At 29.9% G+C, this 20,414-nt stretch overlaps 1 protein-coding gene across 1 annotated transcript in view; it reads right to left on the reverse strand.

Annotated features, from left to right (window-relative positions):
* The window catches only part of LOC127277228 (uncharacterized), a 175,441-nt gene that overhangs the window by 136,239 nt on the left and 18,788 nt on the right, over nucleotides 1-20,414 (reverse strand). Inside the window, exon 2 of the mRNA XM_051298142.1 lies at nucleotides 9,779-9,846. The gene's annotated coding sequence lies outside the window, so the exon portion shown is untranslated. The remainder of the gene's footprint in view (nucleotides 1-9,778; nucleotides 9,847-20,414) is intronic.

Raw genomic sequence — 20,414 nt, forward strand, 5'->3', positions numbered from 1 at the left:
TCAACATAGGTACACTTTTTCCCTAAATTGTAACATTTATATTAAACTCTAATATGAGTTTAATACTTAGTAGTATGAATTTTCTTTCAGTGTAGTGATCTGAACTTGATGAATTTGTTACGCTTACATTGACACATTCGGGGAAAATGAAGTGAATCGCGACGATTTTAAAGCACAAAAGAGTTTGAAAAAGGGGAAAAAAAACTCAACTATCGGAGAAATAAAAGAAATGATGATTCAATAGTATATATATATATATATATATATATATATATACACCTACATATGTGTAATAATAACCAAGTGTTCCAGTTTCGAAAAATAATTAGATTATTGAAAAATTTCTATATTTATATAAAAGGCGCAGCGAGAGTAGTTTCATCAAGAAGATAAAGGAGCACAAGGTATTATTAAAATAAAATCGTATTTCTGTTCTTGTCTTTGAATTGGAAATTTTCTCGACAGTAAAACAAAAAAAAAAAAAAACAAACAAAAAAAAAAGTGGGAACAAAGGCACCTGTGGTGGATCACAGAGACTCGATAAGCGCACACGAGAGTTTAAAAACTTGTAGGAGTCAGTTGAACTGAATACAGGTATATATATATAGAATGCAAGAATATATGGACACAAAAGATCTTTGATCTTTGCTTGACGAGATACGAATGCCGATTCTGATCCGGTTAGGTAGTTGTATTCATTTTCTTTTGCACGCGCAGGGAACATTATTCCTTATATACGATATAAATAAACATGGACATTGCAAATGCAAAACACGAGCGATAACAAAATCTTAAGGAATTCAGAATATTTGTAAAAAGAAAAAAATTATAGTTGACAGAAATTACAAGCTATGTAAAAAAATAAAACAAAGAAACAAGTTATAAGTAATTGCAATAAAGAAATTGAAAATTTTCTAAATTTTCCTTGAATTTTAAACTTCAACGATTGCAATTACCGTCGTTTACAATTTGTGTAAAGAAAATTAAAAATTTTACTTAATGGTTAATTATTATTATCTATAGTAGTAAGTGCAATTGACGAAAGCTGCGGCAAACGGTAAGTGCACTTATAACGGTATTTGCCAACCATTTTTACACTTAATGACGGTAAGTGCAACAATTGATAGTAAAAACAGATGTAAATGTTATTTACAGAAGCCATAATCGACAGTAAGTGCAATTAACCTACTGACGATAAGTGCACTTGACGGTATTTACAGCGGTAAGAGCAATCAATTATAGTATTAAGTTTCTAGCGGTAAGTACTTATTTTTAACCCTCTGACGGTAAGTGTAACTTACAATACTTGCAACAAACGGTAAGTGCACTTTACTGTACATAAAAATTACGATTCTACTGAACAGTAAGTGGGACGGTAAGTGCAATTTACTGTACTTGCAACAGACGGTAAGTGAAACCAAGGAACTTGAAGCAGACGGTAAGCGCTTTATTGTACTAGAAATTACGGTTCTAAGTGCAATTAACCTACTGACGATAAGTGTACATGACGGTATTTACAGCGGTAAGTGCAGTCAAATATAGTATTAAGTTTCTGACGGTAAGTAATTATTTTTTAACCCTCTGACGGTAAGTGCAACTTACCATACTTGCAACAAACGGTAAGTGCACTTTACTGTACATAAAAATTACGATTCTACTGGACAGTAAGTGGGACGGTAAGTGCAATTTACTGTACTTGCAACAGACGGTAAGTGAAAACAAGGAACTTGAAGCAGACGGTAAGTGCACTTAACGGTATTTGCCAACCATTTTTACACTTAATGACGGTAAGTGCAACAATTGATAGTAAAAACAGATGTAAATGTTATTTACAGAAGCCATAATCGACAGTAAGTGCAATTAACCTACTGATGATAAGTGCACTTGACGGTATTTACAGCGGTAAGAGCAGTCAATTATAGTATTAAGTTTCTAGCGGTAAGTACTTATTTTTAACCCTCTGACGGTAAGTGTAACTTACAATACTTGCAACAAACGGTAAGTGCACTTTACTGTACATAAAAATTACGATTCTACTGAACAGTAAGTGGGACGGTAAGTGCAATTTACTGTACTTGCAACAGACGGTAAGTGAAACCAAGGAACTTGAAGCAGACGGTAAGCGCTTTATTGTACTAGAAAAATTGCAAAACGTTTTGGTAGATTGAAATAATTTCCTATAAAATCAAATATAGCGTCTGGGAAAATCCCGACGAGACTTGAATTTCTGAAGGCTGAATGGACGATGTAGTTTTAGTGTACAGGTAAAGGCAAAGAAAGAGAGCTAGGTAAAAAATGAGCATGCACGTTCGATATGCGAAACGATAGTAAGTACTATATGTGTATGTATATATATAGTCGATAGAATATTCCTGGAAGTATATAGTATATATACATATATATAGTGTGGTTAAGGTTGTCTTCGTTCCACTCACGATGACCGACAAAGTAGAGAAAAACCTCTTCAGAGTTCAACAGAGTTCTAACCCCATGGCCCCATCGCAGGAGTCAGAGGCTGACACTTAACATCCGCAAACTACTTTACTGTGGTCTCAACGAGAGATCAGCAACAAGCTTCCACGATATTGACTATACACATAAGTAGCGGTGATTATGCGAGCAGACTTTTTTTTTACTGCACGCCTCAACGGTTCTCAAGTGGATCATTCTCTCTCATCAGAGGGAATCTTTTATCACTTTCAATCAATGACACTGTCACTTTTTTTTTTTCATTAATCAGTTCACCATATCTAATTGACGCCATTCATTAAAATTTTTCAAATCGATTAATGCGTCACAAGTAATATAACAAAAGAGCGTTACATCTTCCGAAACAAAAGAAGAAGGAACAAAATTACAACAATTGTAACCCATTCATATAACAGAGTTGTAGAACACTTTTTTTTTTTTTTTTTTTGAAAGGGAATAAAAATGTGTGAGAAGAAAGTTGGAGTAAAATTGACTAATGAAAATAAAGTAGAAAAGTTCCTTTCGAAAGATATATAGTTCATTTCTGGATCGAGGTTAGCGATCATTATCAAAGTTTCATTCGAACATACCTTCACTGCTCTATTATCGTGTCAGTGAATAAATTTGAATGAGAAATTAATAAAAAAACGAACAAATAGACATGTTACGGTTTTTATGGAAAAAAGTACCATATACAATTTTTTTTTTTTTTAAGAAGAAATTCTAAAATATTAATTTGGGGAAATTTTGACAAAAATTTAATTATTTCTTACGTTTAAATTAAAAAAAAAAATGGATGACTTTTGTTTTGAACAATGAATGAGAATATTTCCAATACGATAATATGAATGATATAACTTTTGCGAGAGTTTTGTTTATAATGTGCAATGAAGAAATCAGAGCGAGACATCGATCGATTATTATTATACTCCTGAAGAGAGATATCCTTCGACTTTTTAAAAGTTTTACGAGGCGTGACGACGCCAATGAAGGCGCGACACTAGAAGAGAAGAAGCAGGAAGTTACAACTAAGATAAGAGAACTTAAAACTAAAAAGAGGAAAAACCTAGGTTTCAATGATTCGCATGCCTTCGAGCTATCATTGCTTCGTCGTGTATAGTTTACCGTTTTCCCTCAGGCAATGTCGACTTTCTTGATGGAAAAAAAAGAAGAAAAAAAAAAACTAAACCATTTATACAAAGAGCAACACATTGTTCATCATCAACAATACACACCGCGAACTTACAAATATAATTAAGAAAATAATTCCATTAATTAAATAATCCAGTTAGTCAACAATTAGTATCTTTTTATAATTTGATGCAAGAAATTAATTTTCTCTCACTTATTAATCATCTCGTTATTTCTCATTTTTTCAAACAAGTTGCATCATTTTTCTACTAAAACTATATTAATTTATTTGTGCACAAGAAAAATTTACTCAAATAGCAAAAATTCGAGACAATTATTTTAATTGATAATTTACATTTTGTATAGTAAAATTTTGAAATTGTAATATAATTAAAAATATTTTTTTCTACAAGAGGTCAATGATTAAATTATTATTATTATCAGCGACTGAATGCAAGCAGTGAATCATTAATATAGTCACTGGCATTTAAATACTCATCACTTCCTTTTTGAGAGTGCAGATTGCTTTTAATTTCCATGAATTCTTATCTTTCTTGTATAAAAATATATATATATATATATAATGAATAATGCAACTGATAATCCAACATATTTCCTGACAAATTTTCTCATAATCTATTATACTGATTAAATGAACGTTCGTACAGATTTTTCTTATATATGTTATGAATCTGTTTAGTAAATTAAAAAATATAAAATTATTTTACAAAGTTGTAATTTACTTTTTATATTTATTTACTTTTTATATTTAAATAAAATTATTTATAGTTTTTTTTCTCAATTTTTAATACAAATTTTATTTTGTTATACAAATTGTAAAAAAAAAGTTAAATTCAATATTAATAAAAGAAGAATTGAGAAAAAATAACTAATGTGCTCCACTAAAGGACATAAATAAAAAAAAAAATTTTTTAATTAGTATTCATAGAAATGGAAATTAAGCAATTACGATTTTTCCATTAAATTACATAACTGTATAAATAGGGAATTCTTTTATAAATACAAAAACGTAATACTGTTTTCTAATATTAAATTAATATTAATTTTTTTCTAATTGTAAGTAAAAATAAATTTTATTTTATTATTTATTTAAAAATTTATCATTATAGTAACCGAAGAATAGAATATATTTTATGAATATAAAAAATATATATGAAATATTCATTATACGTTGGAAAATGTTTTTTTTTTGAAAAAAAATCACGTTTCGTTTTATTATTTCACGAATAAAGAGTTCCTGGCCTACCTATACACATGAGTTCCATATAATCGCATTAAATGATGACTTTCACTGACAAGGGCCATTGACTCACGAGCACTGTTCACTCAATTCATTGTCTTCTTCAATCATGGATCAAACAAAATGCGCGTCAAGTGCTAATTAGTCAAACTATCATAGAATTAGGGGGATTAGTACTTCAAATAATAATTGGACTTACTTTATTATACTATTGTTGAACTAACGATTTATTATATAAAAATATATTTAATAATAGAATATTGAGATTTCTTTTAGAAATAATTCAAAATTTTGAGAGAAATCAAAAACTTCTTTGAAAATAGAAAAAAAAAAATTCGTATACAAACAAGAGACATGAGACGAAATATAAGAAGAAAATTATTTCACCCGCATTAAATAATATGTGATATGGTTCTACATGGTGGAATTGATTGACATCTAATAGTAAATCAATAGTACTATTTCTTCCTTATTTTGCAATTTACCCTTTTGGCACGTTTCAAATAGAAAAAAAAATCAGTGATTTGTTACCTTAGCTTCTTGGCACGAGGAAAATTCTCGTTAGAATCTATAATGGTACTCAAAAGTCATTGACCTTTTGTTATATATATATATATGTACGGATTCGATAGCATGACAAATTGCAGCATTGATCAATAAAATATTCCAAAAATAATTTCTATATATTCAATAAGTAGACATAAACTTCAATATTTAAGCGAAATATAAAAATTATTTTTAAGAAATAAAGTTCATTGACTCAAATCAATTATTAATCAACAAAATTTCCAAGTACATTACCGGTTTTGTTATATATACATATATAAATAAAACAAAAAGATCAGACATTATAATTAAGCATGTGAAAGTTCGATATAAAATTAATGAGTCCGACTATTCACCTCAATAAAATATGGATGAATGTTGAGAGAAAGAGAGTCTATTTTTCGTATCAGGAATTTTGCATTCTGTCAGGATGAATTTAGTGATTTTCATTGGGGAAAATATATATATATATATATATATATATATATATATATATATATATATATATATATATATATATATATATATATATATGTCTGTCAATTTACTATAAGTGGTGCGGAATATCTAATTATCAAGAAGAGAGAAAGAGAAAGAGGTTCAGTGAACTCCGTATATATAAATAAATATTCGAAAGATGAGTCTTTAATTTCATAAATATATTATAGAAGACAATAACTTTTTCTCAACTGACAGTAAAAACACATGTATATACAGTTACAGTTTAAAAAAGCATATATACCTCACGCCATCGAAAATATATTCACATATTTTAGATATACATGGCAACAGGATTCATGTTTTATGCTTCAACTCTCACACCACGATTGTAATATAAAATAGGACAGGGAAGTGCTGTTTCGAATGAATGAAGGTAGAAGCAACCTATATATATATATATATATATAAATATAGGATATATCAATGTTTCTTGTCAAAATGAGCAAATCGCGTATTTGTCCGTGACGTGAAATTTCAACCTTCGCACAGGAAATAGAAATTTAACCACAAAAGATTCTTATTTCAAAATATCAAATTTCCTGTATCTATATATGCAGAGAGAGAGAGAGAGAGAGAGAGAGAGAGAGAGAGACTAGAAGTAAAAATAATTACCGGCTATTAATCTCTAAATTTGAATCAGTAAATTTTAATTGACAAAATAGTTAAAATAAAGAAACTAAAGCCCTTTTAGTGGAATATCAACTGAACTTAATATCATATTTCAGTAAAAAAAAGTAGAATTGATTTAAAATGCCAAATTTTCTTTACCTATTACTGATAAAAACAGATGTTTGTTATATCAGCAGTCGGTAAAACAGAAATCTACTATATCTTCAGTAGATGACGAAGAAATCTTCTGTAACAGTAGTCGGTAATATAGAAATTTACTATAACAGAACTGAGAAAACTGGAGGTTCAGATTAAACCTCTGGAGGGATTAAGAATTCATATTTGAGAGTTGGCTATGGAACAACACTCTAAGTAATCGAATACACCATTCAGGGAAAGTCGTGTTATCCCTCCTGGAGGGATAATAAGTTTATGGTTGAGGAACAAATGATAAATCTTGAGGAATCCCTTCCTTATCTTGCGCGGAATAAATAAATATGGCAACCTAACCTCAAAATTTAATACATTAAATTAAATGTCACCATATATCTTAGCGCGATCTTTGTGCGCAGAAGCTAATTCAAATTTTCTGCGCAGCTTTTATCCCTCTGTGCGTGAACGGACAGAATATGAAAGCAGATTTCTTTTATTAATTCAAAAATACATTTCGAAGGACTATTAAACTCTCTTGATAAGACAGTTGAACATACATTTTTTGAACCTCTGAATTTAACACTCCAGTTTTCTCAGTGAGTAGTCGGTAAAACAGAAATCTTCTATATCTTCAATAGGTGAAGAAGAAATCTCCTCTAACATTAGTCGGTAATATAGAAATTTACTATAACAGTAGTCGGTAAAACAGAAATCAGCTATATCGGTAGCCAATAAACCTTGAAATCAACAAATAATTATACCCATACTTATAATATATAAATAGAATAATATAAATAGAAACATATTATATTAGGTATGTAAAACAATTTGCGCTTGAATTTTTTCATCCTTTTTTTTCTATTCCCTGTCTCACATTAATTTTTAAAATGTCCACAAGTGGCAATAAACTTGAATTTTTAGACGAGAATATAATCCTTGAATATGGACTCATAAAGCATCTTCTTAATTCATTTCATCTTTATAAACAGTTCTTGTTTGAAGTATGCTCTTGGGATAGAGAGAGAGAAAAAAAAATAATATGGATATAAAAAAAATAATCATTTGCAAAGACGTGGAAAATAAAATATAAATTATGGAATATGAAAAATTGTTAAAAGCAACTCGGTCAGTAAATTATTTGAGGAAAAATTTTTTTTCTACATTATCGATTCATACAATTTTATTAATGCGTTATATTATATAATAATAATGTATGAGAAAAAAATCTACTAATGTCTTCTTAATAAAAAATATATATACATATATATTAAAAATATATATATTCTTTTATGGAATTAACTATTTTTTTCTTCTATAACTCGGAATAATTGAAGATTATTTCAACTTTTATTACAGGAATAATTTCTTTTTTTCTATAGAAAAAAATTATATATGTAAATTTTTTAAAAGTATTTTTGTATTAAATTATGAAAAAAAAAATTTAATTTAAAATTAATTTAAGATAAAAAAGAAAGTAGAATGTAGTTCTGATTTTAATGATTAAAATTTGCAAATAACAAATATAATTTACTCGGTGAGTTGAGATTTTCGAATTAAATTTTTTAAATGCAGAAGTTTGTTCTTATTTCTTGTGAAAGATAAAAGCGCCAGTGTCTTTAATAATAATCCGTCATTGCGTTTGCTGTATGAACCTCATTAAGCTCTCATTAGTAGGAAGGATCTCCTTCTATAAATGATGGAAAGATGTCTTCTCTCTCTATCTATCTCACTCTCTCTCTATATATATAATTATATATATATATATATATCTGTGACTATACAAACAGAGTAACCTCTGATGAGAGTACAGTGAACACTTCTATATACACAATTATATAATACCTGCTTTATAATTGGAGTACCAGTTAAACCATAATTTCATCTAATGGCACAAAATCCTCAGAAATCAGCAAAACCTATATTTTCTCATCTGACATTCACGCACTTTCATTTGCTCACATATAATATTAAGAAGAAATTCTACCACTTCATTTAAATATAACTATGTATTTTGTTACAGACACGAGATTTTCCATAACTTCCTTATCTCTCACATAACACGCACACAAAATTGAAATACAAAACTAATTTTTATTCATGATTTTGTACCCTATTTTTCATTTAATTTACAAAATTCATATATATGCATAATTCAAACATCATAATAAAGAGAAATAGAAAATAATTTTTGTTTGCCAAAAATATTGTTAATCAAAAATTTTCTAATTAAAAAAAAATGTATTTAATTAAAATAATTTTGATTCACAGAAAATTAAAAGGCATTAAAATAAGCTGCAACGCTTATTATTTTAATCCAATTTTGCTTATTTTAATACCAAAATGGATTAAAATAAGCAAAATTGGATTAAAATAATAAGCGTTGCAGCTTATTTTAATGCCTTTTAATTTTCTGTGTTATTATCAAATAAATATTTACTTGAATCAAATAATTTTTATTTGTGTCAATTAAATTGTATTTGTTTTAAACATACATAAATTATTGATTCAAATACAGTTTACTTTAATTTAAATAAAAAATAATTTGTTTCTAGTATATAATACAAATTTCCATATTTAAGTGGATTTTGAAATCGATTCGAAATAAATATAAATTTAAAAATTGACAAATATTTAATCACATTTGTCATTTATAATAATGATTTATATCAAGTTTTAAGCTTCAATTTAAATAGGATGGCATTCCTCAATTTCTATTGCTTTCTCACTAAATTGCTTCATCTCAAAAGTAATCACCATCGTTTACTCAACAGCTATATATACACTTAACTCGATCACAAAACGCACTCTCTAAAGGACTTTAATTCATTGGAAATAAATCTTTCATTTTGCCCCACAATGCACAATTTGTATAAATCGACTATAAAAAAAATTGCCTTATTACCGTTTTGTTTTTTTAATGATAAATTTGTTTATAATTGTTTTTTAATTAGAAATCCATAAAATTGAACAAATATCGAGAAAAATAAAAAAAAAACCACACATATGTTTGAAAATCATTAATAAATACAGGATATAAAATATATAATATGAAATTGCAAAAGAAATATTCGTGGTATTTTCCAATATTTTTTAATAAAATTCACTAACCTCATGTATGTCGAAAGAATTCGATGACCCAGTATTGAAATTTGACCCAGTTGGCGAAAAATAATCTTCTGAAACAAAAATTGTTATAAATTACAATTAGTATATCATCCTGGAATTTCAATATGTTATAAATTAAATGGAAGAAAATTTTATTAAATGTTATATACAAGGGTTTGACAAAATAAATGTCATATATATATGCAAAAACGAGAAAAATAATTTTAAATACAATTGAATTGACAATAAAAAATAAAAAGATCAACATTTTTATGTAACGTGATTGTTTCAAAGTTTTTGCCATTTTTGAAATATAAAATTTTTTATACAAATATATAAGTATGTATTGTTTGGAGAGAAAAAAAATCAGATTATTGTTGAAAGTCAATATTCATCTGTCAATGGATAGGAAGGAAACAGAGAAAGATGAGGGGGAGAAGAGATGAGGAATCATTGTAAGCCATCGAGAAAATACGGACATTAATCGGCGCTTTATAATACATTCATAACAATGTCAGTGAGCGTCCATTGTTTCCATCAATGACGATAGTCATGCTATTAAGTATACCTTTTGTGAGACATCAGAAAAATTTCATATATGTATATATATACATACAAGTCTCAAATGCGTACCACCCATAAAAACAAATTCATGTGTATTCTAAACTCATTCCCGATCAACTGAATGAATGCATAATAATCATTTTGATTCTTCATATGTCTCAGAGGATTAAAAAAAACTCATCACATACATTTTTCTTTTATCCAAAAAATTTTAAATTAAAATTACTACATAATAAATTAAACAAGAAATAAATTTGTAAATTTAATAATAATAAAAAAATATAATTATAATAATAATAATAATAATAATACAAATATAACGACAAAAAAATATTAATAATAAATAAAATATGTAAAACAGAAACAATATAACAGAAATTGTTAATTAGTTGCAATGTTCGTTAAACCGTGTAACTGTAAAATTGTGAATAAATTTCCCTAATCATTTTAATTTACAACAAGTCAATTAATAAATTAAACAATAATAAATTTCAAAAAAAATGTCGCTCGCAGACATACTAAACATATGTGAAAATATAATTCATATTCAATTGCATTTACCATTAATTCAAGCTTCGTATGTTAATTAGTATTTATGTTCAAAAAGGGCTAATCTAACCGTGTTGGCATTGATAACCAATGAGACGTTAATTGAGTGTCCTAATGGTATTTCAATATATATACAATGACTTTATGATGTGGACCGAGGCGAAAATGTCATTAAAATTGTATAAATAAATAAATGCGAAAATCAGTGAAATTCATCGTAATTATCTTGATTTTCAAAATCATATCAGCTGCAATTATGTGTAATTATTATTATTATTATTATTATTATTATTATTATTATTATTATTATTATTATTATTATTATGATATTACAAAAGCAGTTACATAACACCAAGGATGACCGACTTTAATAATAATTATTATTTTCCGTCGGTAGCAGAAGTTGACTGCATCAAAAAAGTAATTGAATGGAAGTTCTTTATTGGTTTCAAATTAAAGTGATTTTTTGTTTCGCTAAGCACATGATATCAAACACGAATTGTATATATATAGATAAAAAACGGAAATGTACTATCAATATTATTAAATAGAAAATTTCAATACTGAAAAAAATATATATAGTATTTTAATTAAAAACCAAAAATATATTTTCAAGTTAAAAATATTAGTTATATAGTGAAGTACCATGACAAATAATCAGTGAGTGATATAATATACATTCAACGAGAATTGACAAACAGAAATAAAAAAAAAAAAAAAGACAGAAAAAAAAACCCGTGAAAATCAAATCGATAAACCACATGTACCATGATTCGGGCAACCCAATTTCCGTTTGTTTCGATTTTCAAATATTGTTATTAATTAACTGGAAATTTTCCATTGAGGCGATGTCCTGTTATTCATTCTGATAACTTCCACCACGAAAACTTCCAATTACAATAACCGAACGACTGACTCGCGCGCACATCATGACAACTATGTATATATACTATAAAAGATAAAAAGATTTCAGGGTGAATGTTATCCTACGGTTTTTCCACAACCAGGAAAATAATCAAATTGACAAATATGCATTTATTTTTATCTAGTTTTTCGATTTGAAAAAAAAAATGACGAAAAATAAAATGATACATTTTAGAAACAAAAATATCAAACAAAGAAGATCAATTAAATTGTTTATTGAAATTAATAAAAAAAATTTTCTCTTGAGTGTTATTTAAATGAGAAACATTTTTTTATTCAAAGAGAGTGTGTGAGAAAAAACGAACACGTGATAACAAGAAAATAAAATTGTTTTTTGATCCATCAGATTGATGCTCGTCATTAATTGTGTGAAATTGAAGGGGTACGAGAAGAAGCAAAGAAATTTTTCAAGATGACACAGCAGCATCAGCGTTACAAAATTTATACATATATATAGGAGAAAGTGAGAGAGGGGAGTGTATCCAGTAATTGTCTCAGGGTGGTACTTCTGGCACCCCACAAGAAGGACATACACATAGTATAGACAGAGTTGCCGACGGTGCATCGAGCTTAGTTCATTCCCATATCAAAATTAAAGTCACGTATGGGTCCTCGGCGAAGGACTCCAGACAGAACGAGCACCATAGAGACACAAACCCGTGTAAGGCTTTTAGACATAATACGCAGACGTGACAATGTTTTTAAGTGCAGTTCTCAATTTTAATTACGCGCATCTTTTCTGATGAAAGGAGAGAGAAAGAGACTACAAGCAACAAAAATTATTATCTATTAATCTCTAAATTTGAATCAGTAAGATTTAATTGACAAAATAGTTAAAATAAATAAACTAAATTTGCTTTATCTATTACTGATAAAACAGATATTTGCTATATTAACAATCGGTAAAACAGAAATTTAAAATATCTACAGTAGGCAAAGCAGAAATTTGCTGTAATGTTAGTCGGTAAGTAGAAATTTACTATAACTGTAGTCGGTAGAACAGAAATCTACTAGATCAGTAGACGATAAAAGCAACATTGATGTAACAGTAATCGGTAAAGCAGAAATCTAACAGGTAAAACAGAATTCCGTTGTATTTGTGACTAGTAAAGCAGAAATCTACTATATCGGTAGCTGATGAACCTTGAAATCGGTGAAATAAAAATCTGTTATATCAGTAATCGATAAAACAAATCTGTTATATCAGCAATCGGTAAAGCAAATTTCATTTATTTTCAATGAATTTCAATTTTTTTTTTACAAAAGTGCTGATTTAAGAATAAAAAATCATTTTTGAAAATATAAAAAAATGAAAGAATGATTGTCATTAGAGAAAGTCTCAAATGCGGGAAAAAAGGTACGTTAAAACCCCTTGACAACAGGAATTGGAAAGAATCGTTGTTTCACATTAAACCATGGTAACACGGAGATGAACTTTACGACGTATGGTAACAATGGGAAAGCAATGTGTATAATATTGAACAAGTATATGTATACACACGCTCACAAATGTATCCCCTAACACGATACAAAGCTTAATGGGAGTGCTGCCCTCTAACCAGAGTGCAAGACAGGTCGGAAAATATTCTCAGCAGTCACCATATTCAATACCCTTTCTACCGCATTCTTTTAATAGTTATTTTTTTACACATTCTTGTAATTATTTACAATTTTTTCTATTTTTAAAACATAATTTCCAACTTTTAATTTTCAAACAGTAATATTTTCTGAATCTAAAAAGAAATTCAATATTTTTTATTCTACATACAGTTCGATTTTTATTCTATACTTTTCGTTAGGATTTTTTTTTTGCATATTTTTCTCTTACATACAAACTTTATTCCGAGACGCGCAATTTTTTTTTTGCCTGTGGCCGAAGGCGCGAGAAAAATTACTACCCTGTCAGTTCTGTTGTCGCAAACACTGTCTGGTAAATAAACTCAGAACAGAATATTGTGCCTCTTACATTCTGCAATGACACATTCCTCTGTCATGTAATATCCTTCGCAGTTTTCTTTATATATATATATATATATAATTAAAAAAAAGAACAATTTCCAAAATTGTAAAATTATTTTCAATTTATTTCCCGCACGTATAGAAAATTATTTACGAAAGAGATTGAGAATGTATAATAATTATAGAAGCATTGACAAAGGAGACAAAAGTGATTTGATGTATCGCATCACAGGCGTGCCATGAAAACACAACACAGATACCTGTGTTGTCATGGAGACGACCTACATACGATGCTTAATGAACCACGTGGTCCAAGTAATTGTGTTAAACTTCCAACGTATGTCCTCGCACCAGATTCAATGTTTTTTTTTTTTTTATAGAAAAAAAATTTCTTTTAACTTTACCAACCACTAACGAGAGACAAGAGAGACAGAGACACGAATTTAAATATTCAACTTCAAAAAAATATATATTAGAGTTACAAACACGCAACTAAAAGATGCAATTCTAAAACAAAAAATTTTGAAACTGATACTTTAAAACATATATATACAAAACGCATTTAAGGAAGAAATATTACATAAAATAAAAAGAACAATCGGATTGTTAATACAGAAATAACAAATCTGTAACCACATTTTGGTTGGAAATTGGAATTAAAAAATGTTCAACAAAATAATTTTGTTGGCCTAACCAAACGATTTTGTTGCAAACACAAAATCTTTTTTCTTCTTTGCGCATTAGAAGGAAATTCTAAAAAAAATCGTACATGGGAACCTCAAGAAAATTCTGTATCAAAGATAAGAAAATTCGATGAAATTTACAAAGTTATTGTAATTAATGTAACGGGGAAAATATTTTCAGGTTCAATGAACAAAGCAAGAGAAGTTTCTTTAAAGGCAATTGTGCATGTAGTGTATATAAAGTTATGCATTAAAGGAAGATAAACAGCAACTTCTCAGACACAAAACTTATCAAATTCACAAGTCTGAGAGAAAGTTGCTTATCGATCATCTGTCGCGAGAGAATGGAGAGAGAGAGAGAGAGAGACTATAAGGTGCAAACTTGCCCCACGGGCGATTTAGTTATCAAGTTTGTTCATTCATGTGAAGTCGGAATGTCAAATATCCCGCAAGTGAAGTTCACAAATCCCTATCCTAGACTGACCAAGAGGTTATGGAAATTCTATTGGTAAATATATACATATTCTAGACTCCTATATGTATATGCACGATAAAACAGAAATTATTAATAACATTTTAGCACCTAAATTTGAATTAGCATTTCCACCATTCATTTTACCATTTCAGAAATTAATTCTAAAAAAAATATTCAAAGTAGAATTGACGCTTTTGATTTTTTTAATAAAAAAAATTTATTAATATTTTTCGCATTTGCGAATACTGCTGATGTTGCGGGGAACGCATCACAAATTTTAAGCATGCACGACATGATACACAAGTACGTGTATTCGAGAAGGTAGTACCGTGTACTTCGAAGATTCTTCGAGTGCACTTCTGCATGCTATAGTGAACAAGGATCTTACGATTTCCTTAGTATTCTCATTGCATGCGACGCACTAAATTCCCACAACGAAAATTTGAGACTGATTGTCTGATTATCTATTCTCTTCACTTAATCGTGCTTCCGTTACAAACATTTCAATTCTCAAGGGAAAAAAAAAATTTAGAGCACTTCCCTATTTAAAAATTTAAGTCTTCCGTGTACCATTCAGAATCATAAATTTTGAATTCTAAACAGAATCATATTTTTGATTCTATTAATTTAAGATAACAGACAAAATTTTACTGCCGAATCAGTATAATAACAAAAATATTCTCGTAACAGAATTTAATAGAAAATTAAAAAAAAAATAATCAGCCAACGTAAATTATTATGATGGGATAATTCGATTCTCAAAATTAAGGTCCTAATTAGATAACAGGTCCGCAACATCATTAAATTTCACGCGAAAATGGTTTCAACGTTATTAGCATCGATCACATAATTCGCCGAGGGCAATAGTCCTATTACTTACACTGAGTCGATTCCCTGATTCTAATTAGTACATGCGGTTCGTCTCAGAATACTATTAATTTAACCCTAATCTTATATACAAATCTATCCATCAAATGTTCTTCATCAAGTGTATATATATATATATCACTGTTGAACATAAATTCAACTGTTATTTTTTCTATTTGTTACAATATCAAAAACTAGTTTTTCAACACTAAATATACAAAAAAAAACAGAAAAAGTATGTTAAACCTCCGAGAGAAATTTCACATATATTCCAAACAAGAATTTATCTTTGTTCAGTGATGCAAAAGAGGGGTAAAAAAAACAATCACTGGATGGGACAAAATTCATTTCAACTCTCGAGTTCTGCATTGAGTTCATAGTTTGAGAGGGCAAACATTCAATCGTTTTGCATTCAAATTAACAGTATATAAAAGTTTCGCAATATACAACACTAAATAATAAAGATATTCTGTATTTATATAAATATGAATTATATATCAAGAAATTTATTTTTGATTTTTAAAATTTGTTACCACTATATAAATGAGAAAGAATACATTAGATATCAGTACTAAGGAGTACTAAAAAGAATTTCTATATATGTCAAAAAAAAGTACCACTAAAAGTCAACGTACTCAATTTTTATTCAAACAACTATGAACCTTATCGATCATTTGTAGCTCCTTAGTGGGCATATTCAAAACTTTATCACACTCGTAAAATATATAATTTTATGGGATCTAAGTGCAAGTTTCTTGACAACCTACTGTACTAGTAGCCGAAGAGAAGAATCCCACAGGAGTTGACACATCGCTCGTAAAATGGAATAATTTATATGAGTACGTGATAATGGAATGTTTCGACGTAAGTGAGTACAAGAAAAAAAGAAACTAAAAAAAAAACACGAACTCAGACAGTAATCATGTTTGATTAGAAGAACACCATGATTTCTGATGAATTGAGAGGGTGTTTTTTTTCACTCTGGGCAACGAGAGACTATTTCTCTCTTTTCGTTTCCATTAACAAAACCGGGTTTTCTCTCTATCCTCTCATTGACGAGGGAACATTATGGATGCCTCTCTATACGCATTCGTTTTAACGAGTGCAACTTGAACGAGTTTCGCTACACCACCGCTCACTGTAATTAGTACCTGAAACTGTCTCGCCAAACCAACATTGAGAGAGTCATATATATAATAGTGAGATTTATCAATTACAAAAGGATATTCATCAGAACCACATGCTTTTGCCGTATCGACTTTGAACAAGTTACACAATTTTTATACACGCAATTAATATTTTTTTTCTCAACAGACAAAAAACCGAAGAAAATCATGACAGTAAGTGCACATCAAAGTGATAAATCAACGGTAAACTAACGGTAAGTTAACTTACTGTTCAGTACAAATGGCGGTAAGTACAATTCACGGTGGTAATTTAAAGTTATGAGACGGTAATTCCACTTCTTATTTTGTACAACCAATGGTAAGTCCAATGACGGTAAATTTAAATTATGATCAGTGCACTTACTTTTATGTACAACCGACGGTAAGTGCACTTCATTGTGATAAATAAACGGTAAGTGCTCTTACTGTTCGGTTCAAACGACGGTAAGTGCAAAAGTGCCCTTACTGTTCGATACAACCGACGGTAAGTGTAATTCACGGTAGTAATCTAAAGCCAAGTGAGGGTCAGCTAACGGTAAGTGCAATTGACGGTAAGTGAACTTACTGTTCGGTACAACTGACGGTAACTGATAATTTTAAATGATGTTCGGTGCATTCACTTATCGGTACAATCGACGGTAAGTGCACTTCACAGTGTTAAATCAATGATAATTTAAGTTTCTATAAATTGTAACTAAAAATTAAAAAATTTTAGCGAAATTATTTTGTTTTAGCGGAAAGTAATGGCAGGGTATATCGCGTTTAATCCACGGATGCACGATGCTCAGACGTATATATGAACAGTTGCGAAATATGTGGGAGCTTTGAAGCGTTACGTTTTGTAAATGTGTATGTGTATATAGATATTTTAATGCCTGTGAATCAACTTCTGTAACTGTAAAGCGTGCGTAGGCGGTGGTTGTGTTACGGCGCGACCAGGTCGATTTGTCTACACGTCTTGAAGGCGACCTGCTAACGTATATATAAAAACCCTCGTATTTTCTTCAAAATCATCCCCATTCTAAATATCCTAAAAACCACCAACCCTCGGAAAAAGAAGAAGAAGATGAAGAAGAAGAAGAAGAAGCAATGGCCCTGTCTCTTAGGCAACAAGGGCGTTGATCCCTCTCATCTGACATCTTAAACTAACTCCAGGGACTAAGCCATCATCCCTGATATCTCCAAACGCCCTTTATCCTAAAAATATATTCTTTCTCGATCCCATTTTTCATTCCGACACACAGCAAATAAAATTTACACTTTTTCTTTATGAATATTTTTTCCCGTCTCATGCAATTTTAAAACTAATTCTTTTTATTTTTATATTAAACTCATTGATTCTGCTACTTTGTATTCTAAACGTGTTTTTATAATTGAAAACATTTTCTATGGGGTGTAAAAAGGTTTTTTTTTCTTAACTAGTGTTGATGAAAGCTTTTCTACCCCGCATTATGGTTTTCTTCATTTAAAATCGTTCGTCTCGAAATGTGAGCGCGCGCTTCCAGTCTGATATAGTGCCCTACAACACCATGAGAGAGTGGGATCCCCTTTTCCGAATGTCTGGTGCACGATAGAGTATATAGCATATATACAGTCACATATACTATATAGACTTTATGAATATAGGTGTACCTATATGGGAGAGAGAGAGAGAAAGATTCTGGTCCCGTCTGCCAACCATTCGCCTACTATATCCTTCACTGGTTCGCGTTATAGTCTGGCCCTGCCCTACCGTATCCTTCTCTACAGTCTTGTGTCTCTCTCTTTATATATATACTACCCTCTCGCCAAGCCCATTCCCCCGAGCAGAAGCAGCATCCTCTACCCATTCTGCTGCTCTCTCTAGCTCCAAGTCAGAGCTTTATGCTTTACAGTCCTTTGTCACGGGACGTAACGATCTCCCGGCTCAAGTTCGACACTATCTTTTGCCCATGGAGAAATCCCTCCCACCCATACTAACTTTTGTACATTTCCCTTTCTATTTTTCCAACCCTCGCGACGCCGACGACATATAACTTGCGTGTATTATTTTGGATTTTGACAATATTGTCGTATTTATATTTTGACAAAACTGAAATTTATAATCAATTATAATTAACAATTGACGGTAAGTGCACTTACTGATAGTTATAATTAACGGTAAGTTCACTTGCTCATAAGTAGGATTCACGGTAAGTGTATTCGCCGATAGATACAACCGATAGTTAATGCACTTATTGACAATGAGAATCGCAACTGACGATAAGTGCACATACTGTTCGATAAAACCGTCGGTAAGTGCACTTACTGGTATAAACGATGGTAAGTGCACTTTACTGTGGTGAATCAGCAGTACGCTATAATGATCTTACTACTCATTAGTACTCACGGTAAGTGTACTTAACGGTAATCTAACGTTAAATACCGTTACTCTTCGTGACAACCGACGGTAAGTGCAATTCACGATGGTAAATTAATTGTACAAAACAGTAAGTTAACGGTAAGTGCACTTCATAGTGGTAATTTAAAGTTATGAGACGGTAAGTGCACTTACCGTTTTGTATAACCTATGGTAAGTGCAATGACGGTAATTTTAAATTATGATCAGTGCACTTACTTTTATGTACAACCGACGGTAAGTGCACTTCATTGTGGTAAATCAACGATAAGTGCAATGGACGGTAGTTTAAACTCTAGCAGCTCACTGAGTGACAACTATGAATACGCTATATAATTTTTATGTTCTGATAGACTATAAGAGGAAACTTAATACATTTTTGTTTTGTGACAGAGAGTGCAAGATAATGTTAAAATTCGCAAATTTTTTTAGCTCGTGTCGGTCATTTGTAAGCAACATCATTTACGGAATATCATGTGTGTACCGCGTGTCTCGAGTGGTTCACAAAGTGCCTGCAATTTAAGTGAGGACTATGTGGGTACGTGTGTGTGTGAGAGAGAGAGACTTGGGTAGAAAAATCCCCGTAGCACCAGGGGTATTCTCAACGTGATAGAGTTTTAAACTGCGCTTGTGCGCGAATTTTACCATAACGATGAAATTTTACCAAGTTGCAAGCTTTTCAGGGGCGGACATACTTTATAAGCTACATTAATACCCTCCTTCTATCCTCGTATACGATTTATGATTTCCGTTATTACGAAAACTGCCCTGCAAAAAAGCCTTTTTTGCATTAATGCTAAATAAAGCGTAAATACCTCTAAATTTACTATTTTCTGCACATGACTTGTCCTTTTTGTCTAATAATTTTTTTTTTAATATCCTTTAACAGTTAACTAATAAATTATTTTAATTATCAATTATATCATAACTATTTTCAACAAAATTTAAAATTGTACATTAAAAAAAATATTTAGTTGAAACATTATATTAAAATGATTAATTTTGAAATTATTATAATTACTACTCAAATTAACTTGCTTATTCGCCTGGTTTTTTTTACAATTATATATCTTGT

This window comes from Leptopilina boulardi, unplaced genomic scaffold (genome assembly GCF_019393585.1).
Source record: "Leptopilina boulardi isolate dan_hultmark-lab unplaced genomic scaffold, ZJU_Lbou_2.1 LbouV2_165, whole genome shotgun sequence".
Classification (NCBI taxonomy): domain Eukaryota; kingdom Metazoa; phylum Arthropoda; class Insecta; order Hymenoptera; family Figitidae; genus Leptopilina; species Leptopilina boulardi.